General features: G+C 44.9%; 1 protein-coding gene across 2 annotated transcripts in view; it reads right to left on the bottom strand.

The window, feature by feature from the left end:
- The window catches only part of ZDHHC4 (zDHHC palmitoyltransferase 4), a 67312-nt gene extending 47417 nt beyond the window's left edge, over positions 1-19895 (bottom strand). The window contains exon 1 of one of the 2 annotated variants that reach the window (XM_078664832.1): positions 19797-19895. The gene's annotated coding sequence lies outside the window, so the exon portion shown is untranslated. Of the gene's footprint in view, positions 1-19628; positions 19697-19796 lie in introns of those variants that run through there. The other variant, XM_078664833.1, reaches the window with a different exon arrangement.
- Positions 19896-21584: the final 1689 nt, after the last annotated feature.

Here is a 21584-nt window from a genome sequence, read left to right as displayed (position 1 = left end):
TCGTGTACTAATCCCACCCTGCTCCCTTTAAATACTCCTGCACCCCATAATCATAACCCGCCCTTACTCCTTAAAATACCCCAACACCCTTAAACACTAACCCATCTTAACCCTATAAATATACCCTGTACCCCAAAACCCAAACCTATCCCTAAACCCTAAAAATACCACTGTACCCCAAAACCCAAACCTAACACTATAAATACCCCTGTACCTCAAAACCCAAACCTACCCCTGAACCCTAAAAATACCCCTGTACCCCAAAACCCAAACCTAGCCCTGAACCCTTAAAATACCCCTGTACCCCAAAACCCAAACCTACCCCTGAACCCTAAAAATACCCCTTTAACCCTATACCCAAACCTAGCCCTGAACCCTAAAAATAACCTGTACCCCAAAACCCAAACCTACCCCTGAACCCTAAAATACCCCTGTACCCCAAAACCCAAACCTAGCCCTGAACCCTAAAAATACCCCTGTACCTCAAAACCCATACCTATCCCTAAACCCTAAAACTACCCCTGTACCCCATAACCCAAAACTATATCTGAACCCTTAAAATACCCAAACACCCCAAAACATATACCTCAGTACCCCCAAAACATATACCCCTATACCCATACTTACCTTATCCAAACATTAAAAAAGAAACATGCTTTTACCATTCAAGCATTTACAACGAATTTCGTTGTAAATGTATGCGTGGTAAAAGCATATAAAATGTAATGCCATGCATTATAATGGCATTGCGGAGTCATGGTACTTTCGTAATGAAAGTATGCGGAGTTATGGTATGCGGAAAGAAAGTTGCAGAATAATTGGTGTTTACCCTCCCCCGGTAAGTACATTGGTGGCAGGGCGGCCCACATCTCCAGCAACATACTCATATTTTTTCACCACCCATTTGAAAAATGCACAGGTCTCACTCATTGATGGCCAGCACCGACATACACTTTTAGACACACCTCCCGCCACAAGTTCTAGAATTGCGAACTTTAGAGCTGGGGAGCTACATTCGAATCTCGGCATCAGCTCAACCTCCTGTGATTCCAGGCAAATCGCTTTGTCTCCCCATGCCTACCACAAATGAATGTGTTCTTCTGTAATGTAAATTGTGCTCATGCCATGTTGTCGAATTTGCGCTATATAATATTGCAAGGAAAAATAAAGTAGGGAAACTCGAGTTCACACACTACTGAACGCACACTCTTCAGTGCATCAGCAGTGCACGGGGAATCGGAGCGTTTCACAGGCCTGTCACAGATAAGAAATGCTATCAAAACGAAATCCTACAAAACAATATACTACTGGCCGGCAGCAATTCATACCCGGACAACGTCGGGACGGGCTGCTAGTGGTTTGTAAAAGATATGAGCAGAATAGCATACATCTTTACAGCAATGCTTAAAATCCCACTACAAGTTAACACATGCATACATTGATACCCCAGATTGTATGTTCTTGAACATTTTGCAGTTACTCAAAACATTCAGGGAGATTCACTTCTACACAAGAACACCTTTAAAACCCTCACTTAACATACAATTTGTTTCTAGCTCTGTATGACAACTTTTTCACAAGGGCTTGTGCAGGGTTCGAGTCTGGGTACCACGTGGGGGGATGGCATCCCCCCACTTATTTTACCGGGAGCTCGATAAATGGAGGAAATGGAGCCACACATTCACTTTTGGCCTCTTTGGGGCGAGATCAGAGCCCATTCAGAACGCTGCTCACGCGCTGGCTTCTCTGATGCAATCGCATCTAAGGGGTGAGCGAGGGGAGGCAATGAGTCTGATGGTGCAAGCCACCTTTTGTGACGTCACTTCCTGTCGTGACGTCAGCGTCCCCACACTTCTTTTTTTAAGACCTGTGCCCTAGGCTTGTGGCCAGACATATGCTAATGTGTAATTACATTAATGTTAACATTACAAGTAATATATTGATACAGTATTCGCTCTGTGTGCATGTTGAAATTTACATTCAAAGATATGTCAAGTTCTCTTATTGTTATAAACATTGTGAGGTAATAAGCATTGCATTTGGTGTGCGAGTTATGGTTTGCGGAGCTAACCCTAACTAGTGAACGTAAGAGTTTTTTTCTTTTTAATCCATAACAGTAATTGTGCTTTTTATGTGAAATTTGGAGGCGCTTTTAAAAAAAAAAAATGTTTTAAGTACACCAAAGTCTTATCATTCCTAGTGATAACCTAACGAAATACTAACTTTTGGTACATTAACCAAGTGAGCTTTCACCTTCTTAATTCAAAGTGAAGATGTCATACTGATATCTGAGCTCTCTGGGATTGGGGAGGACGAGAAACGGAGGGTGTTAATCCCATATAGATAGACATACAATAATCGCCATAGCAAAGAGAGAACACTCTAATAAGAAATGCCACTTTTAGCCAATTCCATACACGACTGGAGAAAACAAATATATGTATTATATAACACATCCTTCCAGCCGCTGCATTGCATTTCTTCAGAACAAAACTGCACGTTTTTACCAAACATGGATGTATTCATAGCAAGTGTGTGCTATCACTCCTTTAAAAATTTTTTTTTACGTTGGTATAGATAACAATTCAAAATTTGCGAACATACATGACAAGAATTTTCAATTCTATGAAGGACACGGAGGCTCCGATTATGCTTTCTCATTTCTTTATTAGAAATGCTCAGCAGCCAATTAGAAAACAGTATGGAAAGAACAACTCTACAATACCCATGAACATCCAGGGTATCACATGGTAAACCATAGAGTAGTCAGTATAAAACGCCCCACAGAGAATACCATATCCTCTTTCTTTGGCGCCTAAAAACAGTTCAAAAAGAAAAACGGTCAGTCCAAAATGAAGGTCGTAGAAGGATTAAACCAGCGGCAAACAGAAATCCACTGAGACGAAAGGCCGGATGCCTGCAGTCGTAGACAAACTGGAAACCAAAGAAAACTGTCAGGTAAGCCAAATCGAGCTGGACAGAAGCCTTTATTTAGGATCAGAACCTGAAAAGAGATATAGAACCGTAATACACATTCTTTCTGTGTAGAAAAAACATCAACAAGGGGGGGAAATAAGGAACAGTAAGAAACAAAGTATAATACGCAATTTGCAATAATCAATAACCATGTCAACAGTTGAGAAATGCAGAAATACGGGTGGGATAATCCTCGCCTCCGTGTCCTTAATAGAATTGAAAATACTTGTCACATATGTTCGCAAATTTTGAATTCTATGTCAGGACCGGAGGCTCCGATTATGCTTGTTTAAAGCTGATCCACCACAACAGAAGCAATATTTGCAATTGGCTTATAATAAAAATTCTTAAACATAGAATCAGACGACCAATCAGCGGCCTTCATGATGTCAATCAGAGTCACCCCCAAAGAAAAAGCTTTAGAAGCCATAGCCCCACGTGCTGAATGTGCACCAAATATGGAAACATCAATACCAGCCTCATTCATGAGCCATCTGACCCAACGGGCCAACGTAGCTAGGGTCACAGGACGAAAAGGCTTCTGTAGAGCAATTAACAATTGAGCCTGCATATCCTGACGAAAAGGAGCAGTACTCACCTCATAATCCTTAACACATTGAACCACGCAAAGTTTTCGGATTATTCGTAAAAACTGGATATGTAACTGAAGACGTATTACACTTAGTGCGTCTGGAGATAGCAAAAGTAACACCCTCAGGTGTGAAACTACGACCTGCCAGGTCCAGTGCACGAACATCAGAAACGCGTTTGCATGAAACAAGACACAATAGCACAGTCAATTTCGCTGAAAGTTGCTTGCGGGATAAAGAAGAATTGGACGGCCAGGCCTCCAAGAATCACAAAACAATGGAGACATCCCATAAGGCAACATATTTTGGACAAGGTGGTTTCACCAGTTGAATACCTTTAAGCAATTTGGAAATCAAAGGATGTTCTCCAGCAGGCTTGCCATCGATAGTGATATGACCTGCGGAAATGGCCGAACGGAAATGATTAACTGTTCGATAAGCAAGACCGGACGAGTCGATAGAAACCAGAAAATTAACAATCAGAGAGACATCGGCTGAAGCGGGATCCACCTCCCGCTGAGCACACCAACCACACCATCGTTTCCAAGCCCCTGCATAACGTTTGTGTGTGTTGGGGGACCAAGCCTCGCTGATAAATCTGGTAGCGTCTCGTGAAAGGCCTGGGACTTGCCAGCGATCCCCGAAATTCGCCATGCAACTAGGAGAAGATGGCCTGACCCGATCAGGGGATGTGAATTCCCGAGAGGGTCTAACAAGAGATTCCACCGCTGGGGAAGAAGGAGTGGCACTGCACAAATCATAGGCAGGAGAGTAGGGAACCAAGCTTGAGCCCTCCACAGAGGAGTGATCAGAATCAGCTCTAACTGATAATGCTTTGTATGAGCCAGGACCCTGGGAATCATCATAAACGGAGGAAAAGCGTAATACAGGAGCGATGGCCAGGTTTGCAGAAATGCATCCGTGGCCAGGACGTCCGGATCTGGACGCCAGCTGAAAAACAGGGGAATGTGGTAAATAAATAATTAATTACCGGATCTATTTTTGACTGGATGCAATATAAACAGATAGCTCAATAAATAAGAGTCAAGATTCGAGGTATCTTGAGTTTTGCAGGTTTTAATAAAGCATAAAGGACAGGAACAGGACAACCTGCACGGGAATAGGATGGCAGCTGCCGGGGGCAGGATCGGGACAACAGCTAACTTTTAATAACAGTGCATAACATATATATACTAAAACCATTGCATTACATTCAATACAATAGGCGTAGCAGGGGGCGGGGTTCGTAACAGTCGCGAAAGATAAGGCAGAAAGTAGGTGTAACAAGAGGCGTGTACAGGGCGTATACATAGACATGTGGTGTAAACGTAACAGAATATGTCATAAACGGGGCGGAAACATGGAGGGGGCTACCTGAGGAGCCGGGACCTCTAACCTAGTGGTGCGCGCAAACTGGCAATGAGTGTTACTAGGGAGAACTGGGGGCTATGACTTCTGCGCTAGAAGAGGAGACTAAAGTCTGGAGTGTCAGAGCGACATGTACCCAGGGCATATCTAGTATCTGGTGTTTAGAGAACATGTTGATAGAATCCAAAAGTTATCAGGGTAAAGGCTACTTGACTAAGACTGGTGCATGCATTATTCTAAATGTATTGCGTGTGCAAGGAAGATTCTATGAATATAAATACAGTATTTCTCTTACATGGAGACATAAAGGCTAGACCATGACGGAAACTATTGATGCGATTCAGTAGCTTAGGAATGCAGAGAAGGAGGGCTGGACTGATAACTAGAATCATAACATACTCTTGGCAGACTGGGAGGCAGAGCCAGGCCGAGCCGGGCACTGCGTGGCATGAAGTAAGTGAAGGGTCAGGGATACAGGTGGGGGCTGTATCGCTCCTCGGAGAGGGTTCAGGAGACAGGAGCTGAATCTGAGTCCGGGCCCTTTTGAGGCCTAGAAACGGGGACAATTCAATGAATTAACGTGCACACTGTAAAACGTGGCAACGTAGCTTTACATAGGCCTGATATTCGTTGTTTTCACGAAGACTGGAAACTGGCATACTAGAGATGGACACAACTATAATTGCGTCTTTAATCGATCATAGGGGATACATATGCATATCGATCATGCACATATAACATAGGATGGGGAACACGTAGGCACATATAACATGGCAACATTTACTTTTCCACATTCCCTCCTTGTGCCCTACGTTTCCATCAGGAAACATCAATATTCATGATACCATCTATCATTTCATATAGCATCATTTGCTCGTCTCGAATTGTCTTGGAACAGGATTTAGGACTAGGACGAGGAATACAGGATGTAGCACAAATGCCGCAAATCGCAGGGCCACATTGTAAACAGAGGCAGCAACTGAAAATGATCATTACTGCTATACCTAGGAATGACAATACTTTCCATCCCCAGGCAGATATGATACTCCAGAGCCAACCGGACCATGTCCAGGTGCCCGGATTCTGGTGTAACTGATGGGCAATTTTATGAAGTCTGGTTATAGCTGAATAAACAGACGGCGCGTTATTAGGAATGAAAATGCAGCAACTAGATCCGATGACTCTACATGCTCCTCCTCTATCGGCCAGTATGACGTCAAGAACGAGACGATTTTGGAGCACGACAAAACGCATAGCAGATTGCTCTTCGGTTAAGTTACCTAGAGCAGAAGTAGTCTCATTCACTACTGCTTCAAGGGTTCTGGTTAACCTACGTATTAGCTTACTATTCTGGATAGGTCCTATAAAGAAGAAGAAACCTTTATTGAAGTCTGTATACTGTTCTAGAGTAGTTTCAGTTTGATCGACAATCGGGGACTCGATCTCCCTTTTATGTCTGACGTGTACTAAATGTGTGTTTCTATGATAATCGGATGGGGCTAGAAAAACTGGTGGCAGTAGGAAGGCAATGTAACATGTTCCATCCCAATCGAGGGGCAGACGAACATATGCGGTCTGACCACAAACAAAATAAGAATGACGTGAGGCTTTAAAGATAGATTTCCCACTGTCACTATACTTGACAATAGTAGTACAATCACTGTGTCCTACATGTGCGGAACCATTCTTTCTGACACATAATTCGCCTTTGACTGGTAGTACTGAAATAGCAGGCAAATCTGGAGTAGTATCGGACTGAACATTCAGGACCATAAAATTCGAAGAATAATTACCTAAATTATAAACTTCATTTTCTAGATCTAACCCTGTTCTATGGGGGAGACCTTGTTTGTCTGGAAAACATGTACTATTCAGAAGGGACATATCAGTTGAGGATGACGTTAACGTGGACCATGCTCCACACGAACCATTATGTGAAAACGGATAAGGAAAGAGTGGCAGAACTCCCTTCGGTGTCTGGAAAGGGGGGAGTCAACCACAAACCCAACAATTAGTGGCATTGCTGGTCTGGTGTGAATAGTGTAACATTCTAATAAACGTGTTATTACGCATAGCGAGACGATAGGATAGCTCGTGAGGAGGCAGATCACTAAATGTGTGCTCTACTGTAGCATTAGAAAACTTATTTACATGAGAAATTGGAAAACATAAATGTAATGCATAACTTGTGCAGGTAACCATTAAACTCAAAAACATAAGAAAACATAGAACAATGATACATCTGATAGAGTTTTGACTAACTCTCTCACTATGGGGGTCTATCTCATACATGTCAGAAACCTGTCTAACCGTTTCACCCGAGAGGGACTTAGACAATTAAACTGGCTGACTTATTTTACTAGACCTGAGTTTCTTTTTATACTCCTGCTGCGGAGTTTCCTCTAACAGGGGAGGCTTGGATTCAGAGTAAATTTTTAGGCAGTCCTTAGAAATGTTCTTGGCAAATGTTTTTATACGCAATCCATGGAATTTCTTGATGTGGGACAGATGGACCCACCCCTTGCGGCCTTCCAACTTCACGGCCGTGCGGGTGGTCAGAAGAACAAGTCGTGGCTCCTTCCAACGAGGCTCCAGCGGACTTGAACGATCAAAGTTCCTTACAAGGATTCCTGGAACGATTTCATGCGGTTTCACCTCGGTATTGTCTGGAAATGCGGCGGCAACCTGTGAACGACAAGAGTGTAGGGCAGACATCAAGGAAGCTAGGTAATCTGTCAGCATATTACTGGAAACATCTGTAATACTTCGGGGTCTAGGTGTACCCCACATGTTTGGGGGGCGGCCGAATACGACCTCATACGGGGACAGACCTGATCTGGAATGTGCGACCATTCGCATATAGAATAGAGCGACTGGCAGAGCTACGAGCCAGTCTACTCCTTTCTCTTTACAAACTTTGGCAATTCGGATTTTTAATGTCTGGTTATGTCTCTCTACGAGACCGGCTGCTTCAGGATGGCGTACACAATGGAACTTCCACTGGTACCCTAACAGAAGGGAAACATGTTTCATTAACTCAGATGAGAATGGCTGGCCGTTATCTGAATACACGACCCTAGGGAGTCCATAGCGGGGAAAGAATTCACAAACCAACTGCTTGGCAGTGGTCGCGGCTGTGTAATCTGGGACTGGATATGCTTCTGTCCACCTGGACAAAGCGCATACAACTACGAGGACATACTTGAAACCTCGACATCGCTCCATCTGGATATAATCCATCTGGAGGACTTCAAAAGGGTGGTCAGGAGGTTGGAATCCCCCTTGTTCCACCGGGACACTTTTACCTGGATTGAACTGGCAACATATCATACAGGTACGGACTTTCTGCTTGGCTGCAGCTCGTAAATGCTTGTTGAACCAAAGGTTCTGGATACTGTCTAACATAGCTTTTTCTCCTAAATGTGCAGGACTATGTGCGGTATTAATAATGACTTGAACCATAGAGTCGGGGAGAAACCATGTGGCTTTTCCCTTCGTCACCCATCCCTGATCTGTCTGGACCCCTCCTTGTTCGGACCATTTCTTGATTTCTTCGGGAGTAGCATGTAACTGTATGTCTATGACATCTTGTGTAGGGTCCTTAACTGTCATACAAGTAGTCTGATCTGGAGTGTGTGTCAGTGTCATGTTAACTGGAATGTCTGGGGTCTGAGCTGTGAGCTTGGCTGTTCGGTCTGCTAGATCATTACCTTGGGAAATAATGTCAGTGACTTTCGTATGTGCTTTGCACTTCATGATAGCGATAGCTGTCGGTAAATGTATTGCATCTAACAGAGCTTGAATGAGGAGACCATGCTGAATCTTGGTTCCATGAGAAGTCATGAAACCTCTCTCCTGCCAGAGCACTCCAAAGTCGTGTACGACTCCGAATGCATAACGTGAATCTGTGTATATATTTACTTTCAGGTTCTTGGCACGCATGCAGGCTTGGGTCAGAGCGACTAGCTCTGCTGCTTGAGCGGACAGGGTGTCAATACGGTGTGTCTCTATAACTTCAGTCTCAGTAGTCACTGCATACGCGGCTACTAGTTCTCCTGTACTTGTTCTCATACATGAACCATCCACATAAAGTGTCAGGTCGGGATCAGGTAACGGAATATCTGTCAAGTCTTGTCTTGGCTTTGTCATAGTGTTAACTACTTCCACACAGTCATGTGTAGCAGGATTTGAAGTAACTGACGGTAACAGTGTAGCAGGATTCAGAACGTTGCAGCGTCTGATTTCTATGTGTGGCTGGAACAGTGTCAATTCATAACCTGTTAAACGTGCAATAGTCAAGTGCTGAGTCTGTGTTCGGTTTAAAAGAACTTCCACGGAGTGTGGAACTTGTACTGTCAGGGAATGTCCTAATACTATGGAATCATTTTGTCTGATAGCTAGTGCTGTGGCTGCAACTGACTTGAGGCACGCAGGCAGAGCCTGGGCTACTGGATCTAATGTGCTCGAAAAATAAGCACAGGGCTTGTACTGTCCCGCTTGATCTTGTGTGAGAACAGATAATGCAGTACCATCACGTTCTGTGACAAAAAGTGTAAAAGGCTTACTGTAGTTCGGTGTAGCTAGAACAGGTGCTTGGCATAAGGCTTTCTTTAATTCATTAAAAACAAGTGTATGTTCAGATGTCCAAGGGAGGACAGTCGATACGGCTGCCTCCTGTGTCGTTAACTGTATCAGTGGCTTGGCTAGAAATGCATACTGAGGAATCCATTGTCTGCAATAAGAAGTGAGGCCAATAAAAGCTCGTACCTCCTTCTGTGTCTTGGGCTGTGGAAGACTCGCTATTAACTGGATACGGTCTGGTGTCAACTGCCTACCCCACTTGGACAGCAAGTGGCCTAAGTAGATCACTTGCTGGACACAGAATTGTAATTTGGAAGGGGACACCTTGTGCCCCTGCTCGGCCAGGAAATACAGAACTGTAAGTGACGCTCGCTCGCAGTCACGTTCAGAACGGGCTGTGATCAGTAGATCATCGACATACTGGAGCAGGGCAGTGTCAGTTGGCATGTGAATATTGTCTAGTTGTCTCTTAAGTGCTTGACTGTAAATGCTAGGACTTTCTGTGAAACCTTGAGGAGCTCGTGTAAATTTATAGCTCCTTCCATTTAAACAGAATCCGAAAAGGAACTGGCTGTCTGGATGAATTGGGACACTAAAAAATGCATTCTTGAGGTCGATAACAGTAAAGAACGTGGCTTCAGAATCAATGGCTGTCAATAGGGAAGAAATATCTGGAACAACTGGGTACTGGGGAATGATACATTTATTAAGTTCTCGAAGGTCAATCACTAATCGATATACTGGAGGTGCATTCGGATCAGTACGTTTCATGACTGGAATGATAGGAGAATTACATACATTGGAGTCAGTTTCTACAACCACTCCTTGAGCAATAAGCTCGTCAATAATTTTGGATAAGGCTGCTACAGCCTCAGGTGGCAATCTGTACTGTCTGATTCGTGGCAAGACTATACCTTGTTTGAGAGTCACACGATGGGGTGTGATTTGCATAAAACCTACATCAGTTGGACCTTGCGCCCATAAATGCTGCGGTACATTCAGTAATCTTGGATCAAAATCACGTAATACATAGTGACCTTTAAAGTCACGCAAAAACAATCGTATTCCTTCTGGGGAGCAGCAAATAACTGCACCTAATTCTTTCAGTGTCTTAATACCTAACAAATTTTCTGGACATGACTTTGTAAGTAACAAATCAGTAGTTCGGGACAATGGACCAACTTCTAGAGAAACGGGTTTTGAAATCTCGTTAACAATTGGCTTTCCTGAAAATCCAAGGGAAACATTTCTTGAGCCTGAGAGCGGAGCCCCTGGAACCTCGTCATGACTGATAGTAGTCCTACTTGCCCCTGTATCAATCAAAAACTTTCTGTCTTTCCCTAATACTTGACTGTGTACATAGGGACCCTCTTGATCTACAGGTATCTCGATGAGAGGCAAGCCTACCTCCCTCTCTAGGCTGTTTCATGAATACTGCTGGTAATCTGGATACTCGGACTGTGCATACTGGTACATCTGCTGTGTAACATGCTGTGTTGCAGCTATAGGCTGCGGTACTGTAACTGTCTGTTGTGCATTCTGTGGTAACTGGGAAGTCTGTGAAACTTGTTCTTGTCTAGGCGGACGTGGTCTTTCTTTAGTCTTACCAGTAGCTATGTTGTGTTTCAGAACTGCACACTCGTTTATAAAATGACCTGGCTGTTTACAATAATTGCAAGTCCCTTTAACGGGAGCTGCAGGATGACTGGCTTGATTCGTACCCCTCTTCTGACTGTCTTGTGGAACAGATTGTGCAACTAATACTTTCATTTTCGTGTCTTTCATACGTTTCCTTTCGTGTTCTTGCTCTTCCCTGATTCTGTTCTGGTGATACTGGAGCATCTGGAGCATTTGGGACGGGGTATTAGCTTGCCAGGTACTTTCGACTTTCAAAACTCGATTTTTAACTTGTGGACTTGAATTCTCGACTAGTTTGGTAACAAAAAGATGAGGGTATGACTCGCTACTTGTCTTCAAACCACTGTTAATAATAAAACATTTCTCAAATCTAGAATAAAAATCACTAGTGTCTTCGTCTTGTTTCTGTTTACATGCTGAGATTGCATCCCAATCTTCCTTTTTCGTGGCTAGTAACCTTGGCAAAACCTGTATCAATAATTCGGGAAATTCTTTACATTTATCTCCTAGACCGGTACCTGGTACACGTGTATTATCTTCAGCTTCTAGAGCTGTCCAATCTATCTTTTTCTCTCCCACCTCCCATTCTTTTTCCTTGAGTTTCTCATATATGCCCGCAGGCAACAGGACCTTTAACATTTTAATTATATCTGGATACGTGTATTCTCCCATACAGAGCATGTCTTTTAATTCACGGTGGAACCCTGCTGGATCTTTATCGTGACAGGGAATTAACTTCTTCATCTCTAAGAGTTCCATCTTTGTAATCGGGGTGTAAACAAATACTCGTTCTAGATCACCACCCGCTGTCCTAACTGGGTGCACTTCTCGTAACGGATGCTGTCTTTCTATGTAGAATGGTTTATTTTCGGGGGGTGAGACATGAACAAAATGCGGATTCAGAAACGTTCGGTATTTGTGGCGCTGCTCTAAAATGACACTAATTAAATCGGTACCTAGACCTTTCCATCTATACTGTAGTAACTCGTTCAGAACATCGTGTAACGGACCTGGATCAGAATGCTGTCCCTCATACAATGTGATGAGGTGCTGGATCATATACATACCCACCAGTCGCTGCTCGGCTGGGGGCAGTTTCAGAAACGATTGTGCCACTATCTCGTCTGGAAAAGTGGTAGAATCAGTAGCCCATCGGACTGCTGATCGGGCTAGTTCTTGTTCATGCATAGTACTAAGTTCACTATAACCTATTCGTGATTTCAGAATTTTATCGGTAGCTTGGAATACTTGTTCGAGAGAACACTGTTCTGGTACTGGAAGAGGGAAAACTTTCTTGTGATCTAGGCGTAAATGTCAGTCGGAAAGTCTAGTTCTACCTACATACGCTATTCTGGAAGGATTCTCGTCGTCTACCTCTTCAGTAGAAGAGTCATTTTCTTTCTCGGTTGCTTGTAGTGCTTCTCGTTTCTCGTGTAACTTTATTATTTCTTTACGAATTTTCTTGTACATACTCTCTATACTGTTCTGTGTCTTGTGTCTTCCCTCGGCTATATGGTCACTCCACCTGGTCAGGACTTTCATTTCTTCTGGATCTTTTCCTGGATAATCTTGTTCTCTTATTAAACAGTTAATTAGAAACTTTAAGATCATGAGCTGAATCTCGACTTTTCTTTGGACCATGGTGTCGCCAATACTTTCTGGATCTCTTCCTGTACGGATGAAATGATATATTCTGTCTAGATAACTTTTCATATTCAGCAGGGTGTCCAAATACTCGGTCACCCTTCTTACACGCAATGAATACAAGACCATATCATCATCGCCTGGGACTGGATCATAACGGCATTCGGTAAGTGCTCGCTTGATATCTGCAACGGACTGAAATTTGGGTGTACGCTGTAACGCACGTTCATGTAATTCAAGTAGTGTCACACGTTTGTGTTGGGGCGGGGTACGAGGAGGATCTCCCCCCGTGGCCCCTAGACTGGAATCGTCGGTGTGTACTGTACGGGCTGGGAGAGTGACTGATGTAGCGGGTACATGTACTATAGGCTGGACCGGGGGTACCGTAACAGGTGCTGTAACGGGTGCCCCGGTGGCTGGAGGAGCAGGAATTACATTATTTACAGGAGCTGGCGGAACAGGATTTGCATATTCTGGGACTGGCGTCGTCCAAATAGGACGAGAGAAAAATATCAGCTGCGGTCGGTTTATGACGTAGCTTAGTCGGAACTAATGGTGGCGGAAAATTACTGGATGCCTCCGGGGTTGCTTTTGGCAAGCCCTCGGCAAGAAGAGGATACATACCCTTAATAAGGGCATTCCTCTGTCTGTCTGACTGTTCGGTTTTAACTCGTTCACCTATTTCGATTAATTCCCTTTCTTGGGCTCTTTCTGAGGATTCTCTACTTAATTCTGCTTTTCTGAATTCTTTTTCAGTTCTTTTATGAGATTCTTTGCGCCATAACTCGATGGCATCTTTCTGTGACTGTCTGGCTTTCTTTTTCCATAATGCTTCTTCTACTCGCATGATGCACTCGGCATCCCATGTGCCTGATACAGGCCATCTATATTTCTCTTCGAGATGTCTGGTATAATCAGACCATAAATCTAGATATATTATGGCACTTAAGCCATGCTTATGATACATAAAATGACCTGGACTGTCCCTAGGCGGGACAGGGACTGCTTCCTCGAGCAGCCCTTTTCTAGTTTTTAACTGACGTAACTTGGAGAACAGAGGCATACTTTAGGCTGAAATACTGAACACAATACAATATACGATAAACACAATAATGACTGAAAAACAAATCATTCATACCACGACATTGAATACACATTGAATGACATTAAAATAACAGTTCGAACAGAATATTACCTGGAATACTTGAGAACAGAACACATGAATTTCTCGAGAACAGAACTTACTAGAATTACTAGATGCACTGCTGAAACAGTACGAAACATACCGGTCCCATAAAGAGACACGTCAGGACCCGCATCCACCTAGGTGGACACTTCGTGTTGGATCTGTGTACCCAAACCCACGGACCAGAATTAATTGACCCTGTCTAGATACTACCCCAGCAACGGTACTCACCGGGCAGCAAGAAGGAAGGCCTCGGACTGGACTGGACGGCTACGACGACGGACGGACGAACTTCGGACTTCAGTTACAGGTGGGCCTCCGGATACCTCGGACCTTGGACTCTCGGCTTGGGCTCTGGTCGGGACTCGCCGCGTTCCTCCACCGCCTCGTCTGGATGCTGGACCGCAACCTCCGTCTCCTCCGTGGACCTGAGGGATACTTGAAGCAGAAATATCTGCCGCTGCGCAGGATGGTTCCGTCACGGCTGCAGAGGGTCAGGGGGCTTGCGTGGCTTCGCCGGCGCGTGGGGAAAGGGCAAGTCCCTATTCGGGCGCCATTATGTGGTAAATAAATAATTAATTACCGGATCTATTTTTGACTGGATGCAATATAAACAGATAGCTCAATAAATAAGAGTCAAGATTCGAGGTATCTTGAGTTTTGCAGGTTTTAATAAAGCATAAAGGACAGGAACAGGACAACCTGCACAGGAATAGGATGGCAGCTGCCGGGGGCAGGATCGGGACAACAGCTAACTTTTAATAACAGTGCATAACATATATATACTAAAACAATTGCATTACATTCAATACAATAGGCGTAGCAGGGGGCGGGGTTCGTAACAGTCGCGAAAGATAAGGCAGAAAGTAGGTGTAACAAGAGGCGTGTACAGGGCGTATACATAGACATGTGGTGTAAATGTAACAGAATATGTCATAAACGGGGCGGAAACATGGAGGGGGCTACCTGAGGAGCCGGGACCTCTAACCTAGTGGTGCGCGCAAACTGGCAATGACGTGTTACTAGGGAGAACTGGGGGCTATGACTTCTGCGCTAGAAGAGGAGACTAAAGTCTGGAGTGTCAGAGCGACATGTACCCAGGGCATATCTAGTATCTGGTGTTTAGAGAACATGTTGATAGAATCCAAAAGTTATCAGGGTAAAGGCTACTTGACTCTAAGACTGGTGCATGCATTATTCTAAATGTATTGCGTGTGCAAGGAAGATTCTATGAATATAAATACAGTATTTCTCTTACATGGAGACATAAAGGCTAGACCATGACGGAAACTATTGATGCGATTCAGTAGCTTAGGAATGCAGAGAAGGAGGGCTGGACTGACAACTAGAATCATAACATACTCTTGGCAGACTGGGAGGCAGAGCCAGGCCGAGCCGGGCACTGCGTGGCATGAAGTAAGTGAAGGGTCAGGGATACAGGTGGGGGCTGTATCGCTCCTCGGAGAGGGTTCAGGAGACAGGAGCTGAATCTGAGTCCGGGCCCTTTTGAGGCCTAGAAACGGGGACAATTCAATGAATTAACGTGCACACTGTAAAACGTGGCAACGTAGCTTTACATAGGCCTGATATTCGTTGTTTTCACGAAGACTGGAAACTGGCATACTAGAGATGGACACAACTATAATTGCGTCTTTAATCGATCATAGGGGATACATATGCATATCGATCATGCACATATAACATAGGATGGGGAACACGTAGGCACATATAACATGGCAACATTTACTTTTCCACAGGAAGCTGAGTGTTGAGACGGGATGCAAACAGAACGATCTGGCACCGACCCCAAATACGGGAGAGAGAGCGGAACACCCGAGGGTGAAGCCTCCAATCGCTGAAATCCCGAAGATGATGCGAGTTCCAGTCCGCAATCAGATTGTTGTGACCGGGAAGATACTCTGCAATAACTGATCTTTCTCTGAAGACAAAAGTGCCAAAAATCCTTGGCGATTTCGCCAAAACCCTGGACTTCGTCCCCCCAACTTGTTGACATACCGAATCGCCGAAACATTGTCCATGCGGAGGAGTATGCAACAGTTGGTCTGGCGCGGAGATAGACAACGGATCGCAAAAGACCCCGCTAGTAGTTCCAGGCAATTTATATGGAGAGAAAACTTTTCCTGGGACCACCGACCTCCCGTCGACAATGGACCGCAACGGGCTCCCCATCCCCACAGACTGGCGTCGGACTCTACCACCACCTCCGGGGATGCTCCGAACAAGGCTCGCCCATTCCATGTGCTCCAACCACCATAGCATCTCCCACCTCTCTTCCTCTGAAAGAGGGATCAGATCTGAATAGCGAAGGCCTTTCTGGAGATGACGGATCTTTAGACGCTGAAGTGCCCGGTAATGAAGAGGGCCCGGGAAAATTGCCTGAATCGAAGAAGCTAACAGACCAACAATCCGAGCTATAGACCTCAACGACACACTCTGTTTGGATAAAACTAAATTCAACTCCCTCTTGATGGAACAGATCTTCTGATTAGGCAAAAGGAGCCGGCAAGAGAGGGAATTGACCTGGAAACCCAGAAATTCTATCGATTGAGAGGGAAGGAAGACCGATTTCTGTGGATTTACCAGAAAACCCAGAGATTGCAAAGGAGTGATGGACCATTCCAAGTGTATCATCAACGTTCGAGGGCAATCTGCCATGAGTAGAATGTCGTTCAGATAGATAATTAGACGAACACCCCGGGCTCGCAGAGATTCTACAACGGGCCTCAGAAGCTCCGTGAAGCACCAAGGTGCCGACGAGAGGCCGAACGGGAGAAGCTTGTACTCGAACCAACTCCCCTGCCATTGGAATTGCAGGAACCGACAATGAGGACCGTAAATAGGAATCGATAAGTACGCATCCTTCAAATCGAGACGGACCATCTAGTCCCCTTCCCGAAGAAGATCCCTCAGAAGATGGATGCCTTCCATCTTGAAGTGGCGATAAACCACTCCTCCGTTGAAACTTTGAGATTGAGTACCAACCGGGACCCGTCCCCTTTTTTCTGGACCAGGAAGACTGTGCTTGCGAAACCCTGAGGATGGCGAGAAGTTAGAAGAATGGCCCCTTTTTGCAGAAGGGAATCGATTTCCGCTGAAATGAACTTTGTTCTTGAAGGGAAAAAAACAGGGGAGGAGGTGGATGGCACTGATGGAGGGGATGGTAGAACTCTATCCTGTAACCCTGAACAGTCTCTAACACCCATGCATCGCTGGAGATCAGATGACAATTTGGTAGAAAAAATTGAATCCTGCCCCCTAAGACAACCTCTGAAGCTGGAATCAATCTCACCTGAAGTGTTGGAATCATGATGTCCTCCTTGGGTACCACCGTAGCGTCCTTTTTTGTATTGACCTCTCCCTTTACGAGAGGGATAGAAGGAGGCTCTGTTATTGTAGCCAGAATCCTGTCCTCCACCACGCTGGGACTGGAATCCACGTTGGGTATTCAGGTTGGACCCGCGGCCGAACGATCGTCCCCTGTATTGTCCGGCCCTTGCAAAAACCGGACGAAAAGCTCTCCGAAGGGACGCTTGAGCCTTATCCAGCCCACTAAAGGTCGCAACAAATTTCGTCAATTCCTTCAGGAACGGCTGGCCAAACAACAAGCCCTGAGCTAACGGGCCGGATTCAGACGAGGATAGTTCCGCTAGTTTGGGATCCAATTTACGTAGAATGGAGCAGGACATTGCGCAATTGGCATTCCCTAGTTGACAAATAGCCCTCTGTGACCATTCAATCAATTCATCTAGATCCACAAGAGATGATGATTCCTTGGCCTGAAATCCCAGGTCCAAGATCTTTGTAAGAGGACCCAGCAGATCCAACAATTTATCTTGGCAGGAACGCCATGCCCTGTCAATGCCCTTTTTTGGGTCCTTAGCATACTTTTTAAAGTATGTCACCATAGTAGGGTCTACCTCCGGAGTGTCGGACAATTTGTCTGCCAAGTCAGGCCTTGGACATTCTGACCGAAAGGCGAGCTCTAACCTCCTTCTCAAAAGGCTGACTAATATGTGCTTGAACATATTCAGCCACGGCTGGGGATGGAAGCCAAGAGGAGGAGTTGGGATGTACGATATCTGATGGCTCGAAAGTGAGAAGTTGAGGATGCGTAGGCGCATCAACAAAATGCTCCTTACGTGCTTTCTTAGAAGGTGGGGGACCATCCCGATCCGAAGACGAAGTGGAGTTTGTCTCATCAGTATCCGTCTGTTGAGCGTGCGAGGCCAAAGTCTCCCTGGAGGATTTACCAGCCGAACGCTCACTCGACAATTTTTTTTGCCAACTTCTGAAAGTCAGATTTATGGGGATTGCTGGGAGACTTAGATGAAGAAGCACGGCCTGAAGAGGAAGGCAACCAGCCCTGTTGCAATGCGTAGTTAGAGAGATGGCGCTTCAAGGGAGCAATTGCTCGAACCAGCGCTTTATTTACAGAATGCTGGACGCCCTGGTCCAAAGCCTCAACTAAGCCCTGCTCCATGGAGCCAGAGGCGTTATCATCATAATAGTAATCTTCCTCGTCATAGTAATCTGCCATAATGACACAAAGTGTAACAAATAATGCCCACAGAGGAAGAATTAAAGAAATTGTCAAAGGCAAATATCAGGGGGAGTGAACAACCCCAAAGCAAGCCAACAGAAGACAGGCAGAACCTGACTGAATAAAATTAAAGAGTGGAGGGAGGGCTTGCCAATAAAACAGGCCACTCTAGGCAAAGCCTATGATGATTATACAGCCCAAAATGTAATTAATGTGAATTTTTGGGCGTAACAGGGGCTAAAAGTGCAGGCTGTGGGCTAGAGCTATGGGAATAAGCTGCCCCGGCGTTAGAACTCTGTGTCAGAACGGAGATAAACAATGAACATGGCTGCCGCACATGCGCGGTAACGGCCGCTGCACACACAACGAAGAGAAGCTCACGCGCGAGCTTCTCAGCCCCCAAACACCCGCTCCACTAGCTGACAGCGGGCGCAAAGGGCCCGAACCGGGGAGGTGAGCACACGCTCCCCGCAACGCACACCAAAAGGAAAAGCCGAAGAACAGCGCGAAGCGGCAACGTCCCAGAAAAGCGCCGGGCAGCCTCAAAACACACCGTGGCAATGCGCGATTAAAGCGCGAACAAGGCAGCAATGCAAGTAAGCACAAGGCATATAGTAGCTATAATCAATTAGCCAGAACAATTAGCAATAACAAGTGAAATGTACTTAACTGGCTGCGGAGCAGCAAAGAAAGAGGATATGGTATTCTCTGTGGGGCATTTTATACTGACTACTCTATGGTTTATCATGTGATACCCTGGGTGTTCATGGGTATTGTAGTGTTGTTTTTTCCATACTGTTTTCTAATTGGCTGCTGAGCATTTCTAATTAAGAAATGAGAAAGCATAATTGGAGCCTCCGGTCCTGACAAAGAATTCGCATGCACTCTTACTAAAACCTGTCAACCCATTAACCCTCAATGGTGGGAGGAGTATTGTGTTTTTTAAGCAGGTGACCTCGATACATGCAAATGAAGATAACCCATTTTAGGATTTCAATAAACAATAAAGCGCCTAGATGATCCCACTAACTTTGGAGACCCTTAAGTATTAGTACATGCACAAAGACATGTTTAGAACGTGTACCTTTGAGGCTTCCTGGACGGTGACCATTGGCCCGCCTTTAGAGCCCCTGCGCCAACTACTTACAGTCAGATACACTGCTACCTTTCATGTGGCACAGCTTTCCTAGAAACCGACAAACGTCGCCTCTTGCTCCTAGCTGTAACGGAGAAACGAACTTAAGCAACTCACCCTTTTCCTTAACTTGGTGCCTCTCTCCATGTCAAACACAGCAGTGCTGTGGAGTTAAACTTCGGAGTACGGCGGCCATGTTAGAAGCAGGCGGAAGACAGATAAATGTAGTGGATTTGAATTAAAAGAAGTGATGTTCCGCCTGACTGTAACATGGCGCACCCACAAGCCAGTCAAAACTACACAGTCCAACAATCTCAATTTTTGCGGAACACTCCAAAACGTCAAAAATGATCTTATTTTACCCTCTGCGGCTTAAAATGTCCTCGACTAGAATACACGTTGATTGGGGTTATTACATTTCTCCGACTTTATTTTTATTTTTTTGCATATTTATATAGCGCGAACTCGACCCAAAGATATTGGAGCGCTTTACACGTGCACCGTATTTACATTACACATTCAGGCACGGGGAGATTAAGTGATTTGCCCTGAATCAGGATGTGGACGCGACCCGAGGCTCGAACTCTGGTTTCCAGCATTTTTCAAATCCACCTGTCCTGCAATTGTACGGATGCAAATCTAAAAGTCTTTGAAGAGCCAGGCTTTTGTGATTTGAAGCGTGTTTTCGCGGCTTAAACGAGAGAAAGGTTTAGCGCTGCAGGTGGTCGGCAACCGACTCTAGCCGAGAGATCCACCCTTGTTGCACAAGGAAAATCTTTATTTCAGGGAACTACAAATTGGGAGCTGGAGTTGGAGGGGCTTAGAAGGAAGGGCAGTAAGGCGCTTTATTGGGAGCAAAGTGAACGCCGTAGACAGTCCACCTACGGCGTACAATGGAGTGAAACGCTCGATCACCAGTTTGTATGGATTCGTTTTTACAAAGTCTGTTCCCAAACACATTTATGAGAAAATGCTATTAAAGGAACAACACCAGGTCTATTGCTCACGACACCAGTCTGAGTTTTAAGATAGGCATGTGTAATAAATGACTATGAAATCCGTAAGAAAAATCCGGCGATGTATGCACTCGAGTGAACTCCACACAGTTTGGACTCATTGTAAAGTAACTTAGAGGATTAACGCACCTGCTGCAGAGCAGTGGCAATCAATCACCATGTATTCACAGGTTGTGGTCTGTATAAAATAGCTGAGCTCGCTGATTTAATGCATTTATCACACGGTCCAGCCCTGGTAAAATAGCTTAGAGAATTTTACAGTAACTGAAAATCGCATCTCTCAATTTACAAAGCATACATTTGAAACCCTGCAGATTTAACTTGCTTCTTTTGCATTGTGCATATTCACCCGTGACTTCTGTGAGGCCAGAAAAGCGCTTCAACATTCATCAGGGGTAACAAGCGCTATATAAATACAAACCTTTTTTCCTCCTCTATCCTTCTGCTATCATTCCAAATCCAAATAATTGACTAATCTATCCACCACTAAAAATGTACTTCCATGTTTCACTATACTAATTCAACACTAATCCTCTATGGGTCCCGGAGTAGCGTGCTACCCGCCGAAAAAGCGCTTAGACGCCTCGTCAGGGGTAGTAAGCGCTATATAAATGCAATTACAATACAATACAATATAACCAGAAGGGTACACAAATGATTGGAAATGTTCCCGGAAGTAGATGGCCACCCGTGTTTAATGGCATGGACTGAATAAGGAACGAATGATGATAGCACACAACAGCATACAGCTGTCCAGTATTAACAAATGATGGATGGTACAGAAAGTGACGGCGGCCCAGGAATACCGAATGTGTAGGAGTTTACTTGAAATGAATGGCAGTTTAGAAGGGGGAGTTTTAGAGGAAGCCGAAAGTGAATTATTGCTCTG

Source organism: Lissotriton helveticus, chromosome 10 (assembly GCF_964261635.1).
Source record: "Lissotriton helveticus chromosome 10, aLisHel1.1, whole genome shotgun sequence".
NCBI lineage: Eukaryota > Metazoa > Chordata > Amphibia > Caudata > Salamandridae > Lissotriton > Lissotriton helveticus.
This window is presented reverse-complemented; position numbering and strand designations above follow the sequence as displayed.